Source organism: Acomys minous, assembly GCF_964271855.1.
Source record: "Acomys minous genome assembly, chromosome: 7".
NCBI lineage: Eukaryota > Metazoa > Chordata > Mammalia > Rodentia > Muridae > Acomys > Acomys minous.
The window spans coordinates 10,400,986-10,413,084 of NC_140488.1; the positions used below are offsets into that span (position 1 = coordinate 10,400,986).

At 41.4% G+C, this 12,099-nt stretch overlaps 1 pseudogene across 1 annotated transcript; it reads right to left on the reverse strand.

The window, feature by feature from the left end:
- Window positions 1–5,321: 5,321 nt before the first annotated feature.
- On the reverse strand, window positions 5,322–5,636 carry LOC311602074 (zinc finger protein 644-like; annotated as a pseudogene). The gene has a single exon. The product of its transcript is annotated as a zinc finger protein 644-like (transcript).
- Between the last annotated feature and the right edge of the window lie 6,463 nt (window positions 5,637–12,099).

Consider the following 12,099-nt stretch of genomic DNA (forward strand, 5'->3'; position numbering starts at 1 on the left):
TGCCAAAATATATGATTTTTCCTGGAATCCCAGTGAACCTTGGATGATTTTTTTTCCATATGAGAAGGCAATATGCAAGTGTCACAGATGACAGAAACTATTTTTAATGATGAGGACCTTGAAGGAAGTGTGGATCCAGAGGTTCAAGGATCCTAGCCATGTCTACACTTGGCATTTTAGATTCCTCTCACTTCCCCCTGAACCCTGAAATGGGTTTAACATTGATTGGAGACACAGACTTTGTTTAGCTGTCCCACTCCAATAGGTGCCACCCATGGCTATTAACCCAAACACTGGGTATTTAATGAATCTTCATTTGTGAGACACAGATTTGTATTTATGGTTTTGTTTTAGAAAATTTCTCATAATAAACACATGTCTAAAGTAGCCTTAGAAACTAGGCATACAGTGTGTGGTTAATTTTCTTCTTAAGCTATATCCTTAAGTTTTTCAGACTCTCAAGTAAAGGCCACAGTGAATAAAGAACTGAAGCAAGTGAGTTAGGTGTCTGAGCCATGAAGGGTCAATTCAGGAATTAGAGGAAATTCAAGTTATATAAATTCCTACTTGAAGACCCCCATACCTCACTTTCCAGGATGCACAATTTCCTATGTAAATTAGCCATCTCCTCTTGGTTTCTTTATTTAACATGTTCCTCCTTCCCCAAGTATTTTTGATTGTTAGTCTATATCTTTTCTTATTTTCATATCATTCTTTTTCTTTCTGTAAAATGATTTTTTGTGTATTTTTTAAAATCTTGTGACTAGGTTGTAAAGATACAGATTTTTTTTTACCTAGTAGTTGTACCATAGGTGAACTGTGAAATTGAGAAGAGTGAATAACTAGTTTGCATTTACTTTAAAAATTAACAGTTGATAAGATTTGCTTTTTGGGGGGCTAGTCCTGGAGTATTCGACTTTTATACCATCTCCATTTTGGTTGGCCTATCTCACCACCAGGCATGTTACTTTTCATGACTGTGTAGGTGGTCATCATGAAGTACATTTTTTTCTATGTAAGAAGCTATACTGCTCTTTAAATCTTTTTATGTTTTCCATTTTCAAGGGAAATTTATGGTTTATCATCTATTGGTTAACCACATTGTAATAGGGTATATCATAAGGCATATAATTATCCATTGTGTAATCTACCCCATCTTTGCCTATCACAACTTACATGTAAAATTTCTGTATATTCACAGGTATATTTTTCTATACTATGTTTCACTTGATTTTTCTGTTCTTTGTCCCTATACCAGAAATATGACATTTATTGTTGTTGTTTTATGGCAATTTCTCACATACAACAAGGCAAATCTTAGATACTAGATATATAAATGTATTTCTTACATGATGGAAATTTAAAGAATAATAAAAAGGTGACAATCCATGGAGGCTGTGGATGTGACTCAGTTGGTAAAGTCCTCATCACTACAAAAATTTGGTATGGTAGTGCATGCTTAAAATCCAAACACTTGGAAAGTGAAAAGTATGATTAGAAGTTCAAGGCCATCCTCGAGTACTTTGTAAGTCTAGGTTACAAAAGACCCTGATTAAAAAAAAAACCAGAAAAAAGGAACCAATCTACTGAGTTCTAAAATAATATCTTTTGGGAGTTGAAGAGATGACCCAGTGAGTAAAGTAAGGACCTGTTTTCAGGTCTATAGCACCCAGACATATAAGAGCCAGGCATGGTAAGTGCATGATTGAACCCAACACTAGATCACAGAGACAGAAAACCTCCAGAGCTCACTGGCCATCTAGCATAACCAAAACAGTGAGCTCTAGGTTGAATGAGACACCTGTTGTGGCTTTAGTAGGAATTACATACTACTAGGCCACAAATCTGTTCTCTCTTTCTATTATGTGGGTCCTATGGATAGAACTTGGGTCATCATGCTTAGTGGCAAGCAATTCTACCCATTAAGCCATCTCACCAGCCCTGTGACAGCTTTTTGAATGTGGAAGGGAAAATTGTTTTCATAAATACTTGCTTATAATTAGACAGATGTTTTCCTATTCTAATAGATTTGGGATTTCTACCAATGCAATTTCATTATATTTTATAGTCTTAAAAATGGTTTGATCTGAATAGGTGTTTGCTGACTAGAAGGAATATTTATTTTATTAGGTGCCCAGAATTTCCAATTTTTATATTAAGTATGTGTGGTACTCAGGTTGAAGTCATATTTTTTTGAGAATGTATTGTTTTCAGAAAGCATTTTTTAACCACTTTTGTGAGCTCTAGGCATATGAGAAAGTCCTTCCTATTGTGGGATAATACCACTGCTGGGTCACATTTGGGCTCTTCTTACATCTCAGCAAGTTACAACAGTCTGGGTCTCAATTTTCTTTCTTTGTACTGACAGACATTAATTGTGCTTATCGCAGATGACTTTATGATGATGGAGTATGGTAAAATATGTAAGCCACTTGTTTGTCAGTTTGACTACATTTGGAGTTAACAAAAACTCAAATTGCTAGATACACCTGTGGGGTGTTTTTTTCCTGAATTAAAATATCTGAAGTGGGAAGAACCTTCTTTTTTTAAAAAATATTTTAAAAATTTATGTATTTAGTCTCTGATATATTACACCCTAACCACAGTTTCCCCTTCTTCCTCTCCTCCCAGCCCCTCCTGTCCCACTTCTCTCCTCCATATCTACTTCATGTCCCTTCAGAAAAGGGCAGGCCTCCCAAGGAATTAGACAAACACTGCATAACAAGTTACAGTAAGACTAAGCCCCTCTCCCCATTTTAAAACTGGAAGAGGCAACCAAGTAGAAGGACTAGGATCCCAAAAGCAGGCAAAAGAGTCAGAGACAGCTCCAGCTCATACTGTTAGGAGTCCCACAAAACCATGAAACTACACAATTGTAACAGATGCAGAGGGCCAAGTCAGACAGATGCAGGCTCCCTGATTGTCGCTTCAGTCTCTATGAGCCCCCATGAGTGCTAGTTAGTTGATTCTGTGACTTTTCTTGTAATGTCCTTGACCCTGCTAGTACCAACACTCCTTCTTCACCCTTTTCAGCAGGACTCCTCGAGCTCAGCCTAATGTTTGGCTATGGGTCTCTGCATCTGTTTGCATTAGTTGCTGGATGAAGCCTTTTTGATGACAATTGTGTTAAGCATCAATCTATCAGTATAACAGAATATCATTAGAAATAACTTTACTCAGTTTTTAACGGCTGATCCTGTTTAGTTCTATTCTGGGTCTCTGGACCATCCAAACAGTATCAGGTGTGGGCTCCTTCTGGTGGCATGGGTCTCAGGCTTGACCAGTCACTGACTGGCCACTCCCACAGTTTCTGCACCACCTTTACCCCAGCACATCTATCTTGTAGGCAGGATATATTATAGGTTATGTGGCTGGGCTGCTATCCCAATCCCTCCTTCACTGGAAGTTATAGGATATGGCCTGCTCAACCTCTACAGCCACCCTTACTAGGAGTCTTAGCTAGGGTCACTATTGTAGATTCCTGGTAGTTTCCAGTGCACTATGTTTCTACTCTGCCTGTGAAATGCTCCCTAATTCCAGAGTATCGCTAATAGTGTCTGGGGTTGGTTCTCTCCTATGGGGTGTGTCTCAGGTATTGACTGGTAGGCTATTCTCTCAGACATTTAAAAAGAGAATAAGAGAATTTCATCTTTAAGGCCATGTATCAGCTTCATTAAGTTGATTTTAAGGTCGCTTTCTTGTGACTCAGCTGACTTATAATGGTAAGGGCTTATCATAGTAGGGTAGGTGGGCTCTGCTGGTGCTATATTGCCCTAGCTGTTTTTAATTGTATTCTTTTTCCCATTCCTCACAGCACATTTATTTCAGCAATTCCATTATGTCAGTTCTTAGCATGAGCACAGTGTTACACAATTTTCATATATATAATCACATCCAAAACAAGTTCTAAAATCGAAATTATAAACACTCTCATCATATGTAGAAATATTTTCTGTATTAATAGTTTTGTTAACTGATAAAATTTGGAAGATAATATAAACAAGAAAGCCTATTCTAATTTGTGTAGTGAGCCTTGTTGTTAATTACATTTCTACAATGTTAAATCGACAACTTTGTCTTGTAAGCATGTCAAACTGTACATAAAATGCTACAAAGAAACAAATCTGTTCACAAAAATATGTATTGCAATAAATAACATTAGATTTAAAAAATCTATTACAATACAAAAATGGAAAGGGTAAATAGCATCTTTGTTGACAAAGTAAGAGGTAGCATGGACTTCATTGTCTGAGAAAAACAACTGGAGTAAAGAATACTTCCTTACCACAAATAATCTCCAGGCCTATATACATTTTTCTTTAGAAATACTTGTTTATACTGCACCAACCAAGGACAATACATGCAGTAAATATTGAACCCCTACTCAGATCTAGCTAAGGGACAGGACATTGTCCACACTTGTGTGGAGAGCGGGGACTGACTCTGACATGAACTCTGGTGCCCCGTATTTGACCAGTTCCCCTTGGTGAGGAGGCCTGGTATCACTCAGAGAAAGAATAGGAAGGCTACCAAGATGAGACTTGATAGCCTGTGACCATATAGAGGGGGAGGAGGTCCCCTTCTGTCACAGACCTAGGGGAGGGGAATAGGGTGAAAGAGGGAGGGAGGGAGGAATGGGAGGATACAAGTGAGGGCATAACAATTGAGATGTAATCTGAATAATTTAATAAAAAAGAAATACTTATTTAAACAAATTTCCCTCCAACTTTGTATATATATATATATATATATATATATATATATATATATATATATATATATATATATATCCTTCCATGTGATTAAAAAAAAACTTACACATCTAGATAGAATAGGACTCTGTCCTATTTGGGTGAACAGTCTCAAACTATGAAGTACATGATCTTTAATGCCCTAAGGTGAGTAAATTTAATTATACAAAACACTAATTACATACCAAGAAAATATAATATCTTATTTTCCTATGTAAGTTTGGGGAAAACCAGAGCCTTGATTGTGGTAACACTGCAGAACATCACTTTCAGCACATCAGTTTGTAAGTACCCATGTGCAACACTTCACAAGTGGCTCTCAGATGTGAGACCTTCAGCTCAGTCAGCTCAGCCAACCACATAGTGACCCTTGAGAACACATTTCCACCCTATATAAAATATAGAGGCTACTTACTGTCTTAAGGGTTCAATTTGCTCTCCTCTTACGAATCATATTCTCCCATTTTTCCTACTTTACTATTTATGGATGGATACTTTCATGTGGCTTACCAAAAAATAAAAAAATAAAAGACAAAGAATTTTAAATTTATGTCCAACTAAACTCGCTATTTAAAAGTATTCCTTGTTATATGACACTGCTTTTGCCATTAGTAAAGAAAATGAAGTTTCTGTAATAGAGGCAGGCTTTTTAAGCCATGCCAGCTCCAGTCCGTGGAAGATTAGCATTTACAATGTGTCATTGTAAGTGCTTAATCCAGTCTTCCTGAAAAGACAGTGGTCCCCTAAAGAGTAGGCCACACAACCTGCATGGAAGAATGTAAATCTGGTCAGCACCATGAGGTAATGTTAGCATTTTCTTCTTCCAGATCTTGACCTTGATTTCTTTTTCTTACTATCTATTGGTAAATTATGGCTTATTAACATCTTGATGAAAGAATAATCCCATCCAAAGTTATATCAGTTTGGTCCTGTGTGCATCTGTTCACTGTATTTTTGTTGTTGTTGTTGTTTGAGACAGGGTTTCTCTGTGTAGCCTTGACTGGACTCGCTTTGTAGACCAGGCTGGCCTCGAACTCACAGCAATCCGCCTGCCTCTTATGCTGGCTTCTAGGCATCTGGGTATGGGGTAATTATAGGTGTTGGTGCTGATTTCTGATTATCTTTGTTGGAGATTTATTTAAATGTTTTTGCCCTTGTTTCTGTTTTCTCTCTGGCCTTTTGGCAGGATAAGTGGCCTTCGTTTGGTGATTAGTGATACTTCAGGTCCAGTAGGATGTCTCCCCTGGGGTTTTGCTGGCTTGTGTGACTTCTGAGGTTCTGGGAACTGGCATAATCTCTGGGGTTCCAGGTACTGGCTTGGCCTCTGACACAGCAGGTGGCCTCCAGTAGAGCAGCTGTCTCCTTCAGGAGTTGTGGACTGACATCTGGAGCAGAGGAGGGAGGGGACAGCAAGGCAGCAAGGCGGGCTGTTAAGACATGTTATCAGGAAAAGATTCTGTAAGGCAAAGGACACAGTCAATAGGACAAAATGGAAGCCTACATAATGGAAAAATATATTCACAAACCCTAAGTCCAACACAGGGCTAGTATAAAAAAACATATAAAGAAATCAAGAAATTAAATACCAACAAACCAAATAACTCAATTAAAAGTGAGATACAGAGATAAACAGAATTCTCAACAAAGGAATCTCTAATGGCTGAGAAGCATTTAACTGTTCAGTGTTCTTAGCCATAAGGGAAAAGTAAATCAAGATGACTCTGAGATTCCACCTTTTTTTTCCTGTCCCTCCCCCCACCCCAAGACAGGGTTTCTTTGTTTAGCTTTGGCTGTCCTGGGCTTTTTAGACCAGGCTGGCCTCTAAGGAACTCACAGTGATTCACCTGCCTCTGTCTCCCAAGTGCTGGGAGTAAAGGTATGTACCTGAGATTCCATCTTATACCAGTCAGAATGGTATAAGATCAAAAACTCAAGTGATAGCACATGCTGGCGAGGATGTGGAGAAAGGGGACTACGCCTCCATTGCTGGTTGTGAAAGACTGAGGTAATTGTACAAACACAATTCCATCTTGTGAGTAGGCCAGAGTTTCTGTCTTTCAGAGTTTTGTAAACAAATACCTGTAAAAGCTGTAGCCCTTGGGCAACTTCTCAGGGACGCCTGGACACCTGGGAGGGAAGATAAGGTTGCTTAGCTACCAGTAGGAAAAGGCTTAACTCCTGACCAGAGTCATGTAGCCTCAGGAACACTTACCAGTTTGGGCCGGTTTGAACCAGTTCAGAGAGCTTCTAGCCAGGGACCAGAGCCCTTACCAATCCCAGTGTACTGGTAGCCTTGCTCCTGATCTGTGCCAGTAGAAGTAAAGATTACCTAACCCATCTTGGAACTTCCCTTGATTACTTATAAAAAAGCATGTATGGTCAACTCAAGGTCTTTCTCCATCTTGTTTTGCATAGGCGAGGACCTCAGTGCACTGGATCTCTGTAGAATAGAGGCTCTTTGCTTTTGCATACAACTTTAGGTTCCTGGTAGTCTTTGGGGGTCTTGCCAGCTGGGCATAAGAGTGGGAGTGCAAACTTGTACAACCACTTTAGAAATCAATCTGGTGCTTTCTCAGAAAATTGGGAATAGTTCTACCACAGGACCCAGTTATACCACTCCTGGCCATATACCCAAAAGATGCTCCACCATACCACAAGGATACTTGCTCAACCATGTTCATAGCAGTAGGCAAATGGATAGAACTGAAAGATAATACTGAATGAAGTAACCCAGGCCCAGAAAGACACACTTATAAATGGATATTAGACATAAGAAAAGGATAACCATGCTACAATCCATAGACTCAAAGAAGCCAAGGAGGGCTCAAGAAAGGATTCTTGAATCTCACTCAGAAGAATAAATAAAATAGGCATCTAAAGTAGATGGAAGGAGGGAACTGGGTAGGAGTGTGAATAGGGAATGGAATAGGAGTGGGAATCAGGTGTGGGGAGAGTAGTGGTGGGAAGTGTAAGGGAAGACCAAGAGAGAAACCGGAGATTGGTTAAGGGTCATCTCTGGGACAGGGGAGGCTCCTGGGAGTCTATGGGGGGGGTGATACTAGCTGATATTTCTAGCAGTAGGGGGATATGGAGCCTGAAGAGGATACCTCCTATAGCCAGGTGAAACTTCCAGTGGAGGGAAGGGCACCAACCCACCCATAAAACCTTCCACCCAAAATTTGTCTCACATACAAGAAATGTAGGGATAAAGATGGAGCAGAGATTGAGGAAATGGCAAACCAATGATAGGCCCAACTTGAGAATCACCCCATGGGAGACAGCCAACCTCTGATACTATTAATGATGCTCTGCTATGCTTGCAGACAGGAGCCTAGCATAACTGTTTTCTCAGATGCTTCATCCAGCAGATGATGCAGAGACCCACAGGCAAGCAGTGTGCCAAGCTTAGAGAGTGCTTCAGAAAAGTGGGAAGACACTACAGGAAGACCTACATGGGGGATCACAGTGGCTGAACCACAAACCAAGAGCATGGATAGACTGGACCTAGACTCCTACACATATGTGGTAAATGTGTAGCTTGGTTGTCATGTGGGTTCCCTAACAATGGGAATAGAGGCTGTCTCTGACACTGTTGCCTGTCTTTGGATCCCTTTCTTCTAGCTGGGATGATGTGTCTGGCCTCAGTGGAATGGGATGTCCTTAGACCTGCAGCAAATTGAGGTGCCAGGGTGGGTTGCTACCCCTTGAGTGCCTCCCTTTCTCTGAGGAGGATGGTAGCAGAAAGGAGGAGGAATGAGGGTAGGACTGGGAGAAGATAAGGGAGGGGGCTGAGATCAAGCAGTAAAATTATTAAAAGAAAAAGTGTTAGTAGGAGGGAGGTGGTGTCCTACGTGGGATTCTTAGGGCAAGAGTGACCTCCAGAGGATCAGGAAGGACTTTCTTTTAATCTGGTTTTTTTTTTGAGGTGGGAAGATACACCTTTAATTTGGGCCATACCTTCTGCTGGCAGCCTGTATAAAGTACAGATACTCCTGCTTGCTATCTCTGGCAAGTTATTCCTTCACTGGCATTAGAGCCTACTTCTTTGGGAGTCTGGCATATACTGAAGACCAGATGAGACATTCAGCCTCTCAGACTGAACAATTAGGACCTTCCATTGGTAGACAGACATTGTTGAGAACCTTGGTTCTATAGTAAGAGAAATATAAAAGTAAAATATCTGGAATAGGATTCCTAATTTACCAGCGCCTACAGTTACAGAAGCCTCTATGGTTATTGAAACCTCTCTTGGGAGCACAATGAGTACTGAAAGCCCATGGTGTGAACTGTTTTACAAACTTAAATTTTTTTTATTATTATGTTTCTTTTTTAACATATAAATTTATATTATTACACATGGGTAAAATAAACCCCATACAGCAGGAGACAATCAAGAATTATATAAATGTTACATTCATAGTGATTTGGATACTTGTATTTGGCAAACTTGAAGTAAACATCTTTCCTGTCTTGTTGGGTCTAAATTTCTGAATGGAGATTAATATCTATCATATCTCATGTCTATTAACTTAAAACATCTATCTTGATCTAAAAACATCTTAACCCCTAACCTACTAAGCTTAATTGAAAGACTAAACCCATCAGAGACTTGAGAAGGGATAAAACTTAAATACTTGAGTGAACCTGGAGTGCAGGTTAGCTGCTTCCAAAATGAAAAAAGGACTGAGACAATTTTCTGCCTGAACAGTGTGACCCAACACTCTCTATAATGTTGGAGCATCATCTTCAGCCTTCTGGCCCAATGTATCTGGCAAACATATTTCTGAGGAAGGAACTATTGAGGACTTGCTTACCCTGTCTTGGCAGAGTTTGGCTCTGGGCTTTGGTTTTGCATTCACACTCACCTGGACACTAGCCCCTGGGGCTTTCTCAGGACTAGCGGGTGAGTATGGGTTCAGAACCACCTGCTTTCCTGTGTTTTTCCTGAGCCAGTAGCTCCAGCCTGGAGCTACACCGCCCACAGTTCAGTCTCAGGTACAAAGCTCCTGCTTATCAATGGCGGAAGCCTGTCTTGCCGCTGGGAAGTGAGCACCCTTCCTCCAAGTTGTTAGAACAGACAAGCTGAGTGCGCAGCTTTAGCGCTGCAGCTGGAGGGTGTGTCCACAGCTGCCTGGTCCCCTGTGTGGGCCGTAGGTCTCTCTGAGGACTGGTGGGCCCAGATCCATGCTCTCCATTCCCACTGGGCCAGCAGTCCCACAGATGGTGTGAGAGGAAGAAAGAGGGCGCAGTTGATGCAAACACCCTTGGCTCTGGGATTTGGTTTTGTGTTCACGCTCACCTGGATACCGGCCCCTGGGGCTTTCTCAGGACTAGCAGGTCGGTCTGGGGTCACAATCACCTATTTTACTGTGTTTTTTCCTGGGCCAGTAGCTCCAGCCCGGAGATACACCGCCCACAGTTCAGTCTCAGGTACAAAGCTCCTGGTTATCAATGGCAGGAGCCTGTCTAGCTGCTGGGAAGTGTGCACCCTTCCTCCAAGTTCTTAGAACAGACAAGCTGAGTGCACAGCTTTAGCGCTGCAGCTGGAGGGTGTGTCCACAGCTGCCTGGTCTCCTGTGTGGGCCCTGGGTCTCTCTGTGGACTGGTGGGCCTAGCAACACGCTCTCTGTCCCCTCTGGACCTAGTATTGTCCAGATCTTCTGGACACCCCGTGCCAATCACTTCTGCAGGCGGGACCCTCCTGCATTCCCAGCTATCTGCTTCATTGGCTGGCACTGCTTCTGCAGCTGTTCTCCCGGAGGTCCGTCCTCTCTCTGCAATTTATTTCTGTCAAACAGTGGAGTTCTCCCGCTGTGGTGGAGTAGGAAGCTTGGTGTTCCTGGTTAAGAAAACAGTCCAAATCCCTGACTCGATTACTCCGGCTTCTAAACAAGGTCTACCCTGCTTGTCGCTATCTTGGAATCTCCGAGAAGTTCTCTTCTAAAGTGAAGAGTAAGTTATTGCAATGACCCCTCCCATCATCATTTAAAAGCACATTTAATGGGCCTATTTGGATTCTGGAGAAAGCCATTCCTCACTTGGGTTATTACTCAAGACATATACCAACTAATTCAGAAAGCTGCTAGCTTTGAGTGGGGCCTGGACTAGAAGGCTCTTCAACAGGTTCAGGTCACTGGGTAGGCTGCCCTCCTACTTGGACCATATGGTCTAGCACACCTGATTGTACTTGAGGTGTCAGTGGCAGACAAAGATCATGTTTGGCTAAGGCACCAGCCAAGGACAATACAGGCAGTAAACCTTAAACCCCTACCCAGATCTAGACAATGGACAGAACACTCTCCACAGTAGAGTGGAGAGTGGGATATTACTTTCTCACATACTCTGGTGCCTCACCTTTGACCATGTCCCCTGGAGGGGGAGACCTGGTGGCACTCAGAGGAAGGACAGCAGGTTACCAAGAAGAGACTTGATACCCTATGAACATATACAGGGGGAGGTAATCCCCCTCAGGAACAGTCATAGGGGAGAGGAATAAGGGGAAAATGGGAGGGAGGGAAGAATGGGAGGATACAAGGGATGGGATAACCATTGAGATGTAACAAGAATAAATTAATAAAGTAAAAAAGAAGATTTAAAAAAACAAAACAAACAAACAAACAAACAAGATCATGTTTAGAGTCTTTTTCACGCCCCTATATGTGAATCACAGAGGAGACCTTTGGGATTTTGGAGCAAGACTCTTCCATCATCTGCAGACAGTTATTGTCCATTGGAAGGACATCATATAGCCTGCTATTGGGCCTTAGGGCAAACTGAACGTTTGACAATGAACCACCAATTTACCATGTGATCTGAACTTCCCATCATGAGCTGGTTGTTAATTGTACCTACCAAGTCAAAAAGTAAGATATGCACAGCAGTAATCTATTATCAAATGGAAATAGTATATACATGATTTGTTCTAAGCAAGCCCTGAAGGCACAAGCAAATTACATAAAGAAATCTCCTAAATAGAATGGTTTCTATTCTCATTATAATGTTGTCTGCTGCAAAGAATGTACCTCTAGCCTCATGGGGACGGGTGCCCTATGGTTTGTTGACTGAAGAAGGGAAGACTAAGGCCTGGTCCACTGCTGGTTCTGCAAATTATGTGGGTATCACCTAGAAGTGGATAGCTGTAGAATTATAACTCTTTTCTGAGACAGCACTGAAAGACACTGACAAAGGGAAATCTTCACAGTGGGTAGAACTTAAACAATAAAAATGGTCACACAGTTTGTTTCAAAGGAGAAGTGGGCAGACATGTGATTGTTCACTGACTCATGGACTACAGACAATGGATGGTCAGAGACTGGAAAAAGAATGATAGGAAAATTTGTGAGAAAGA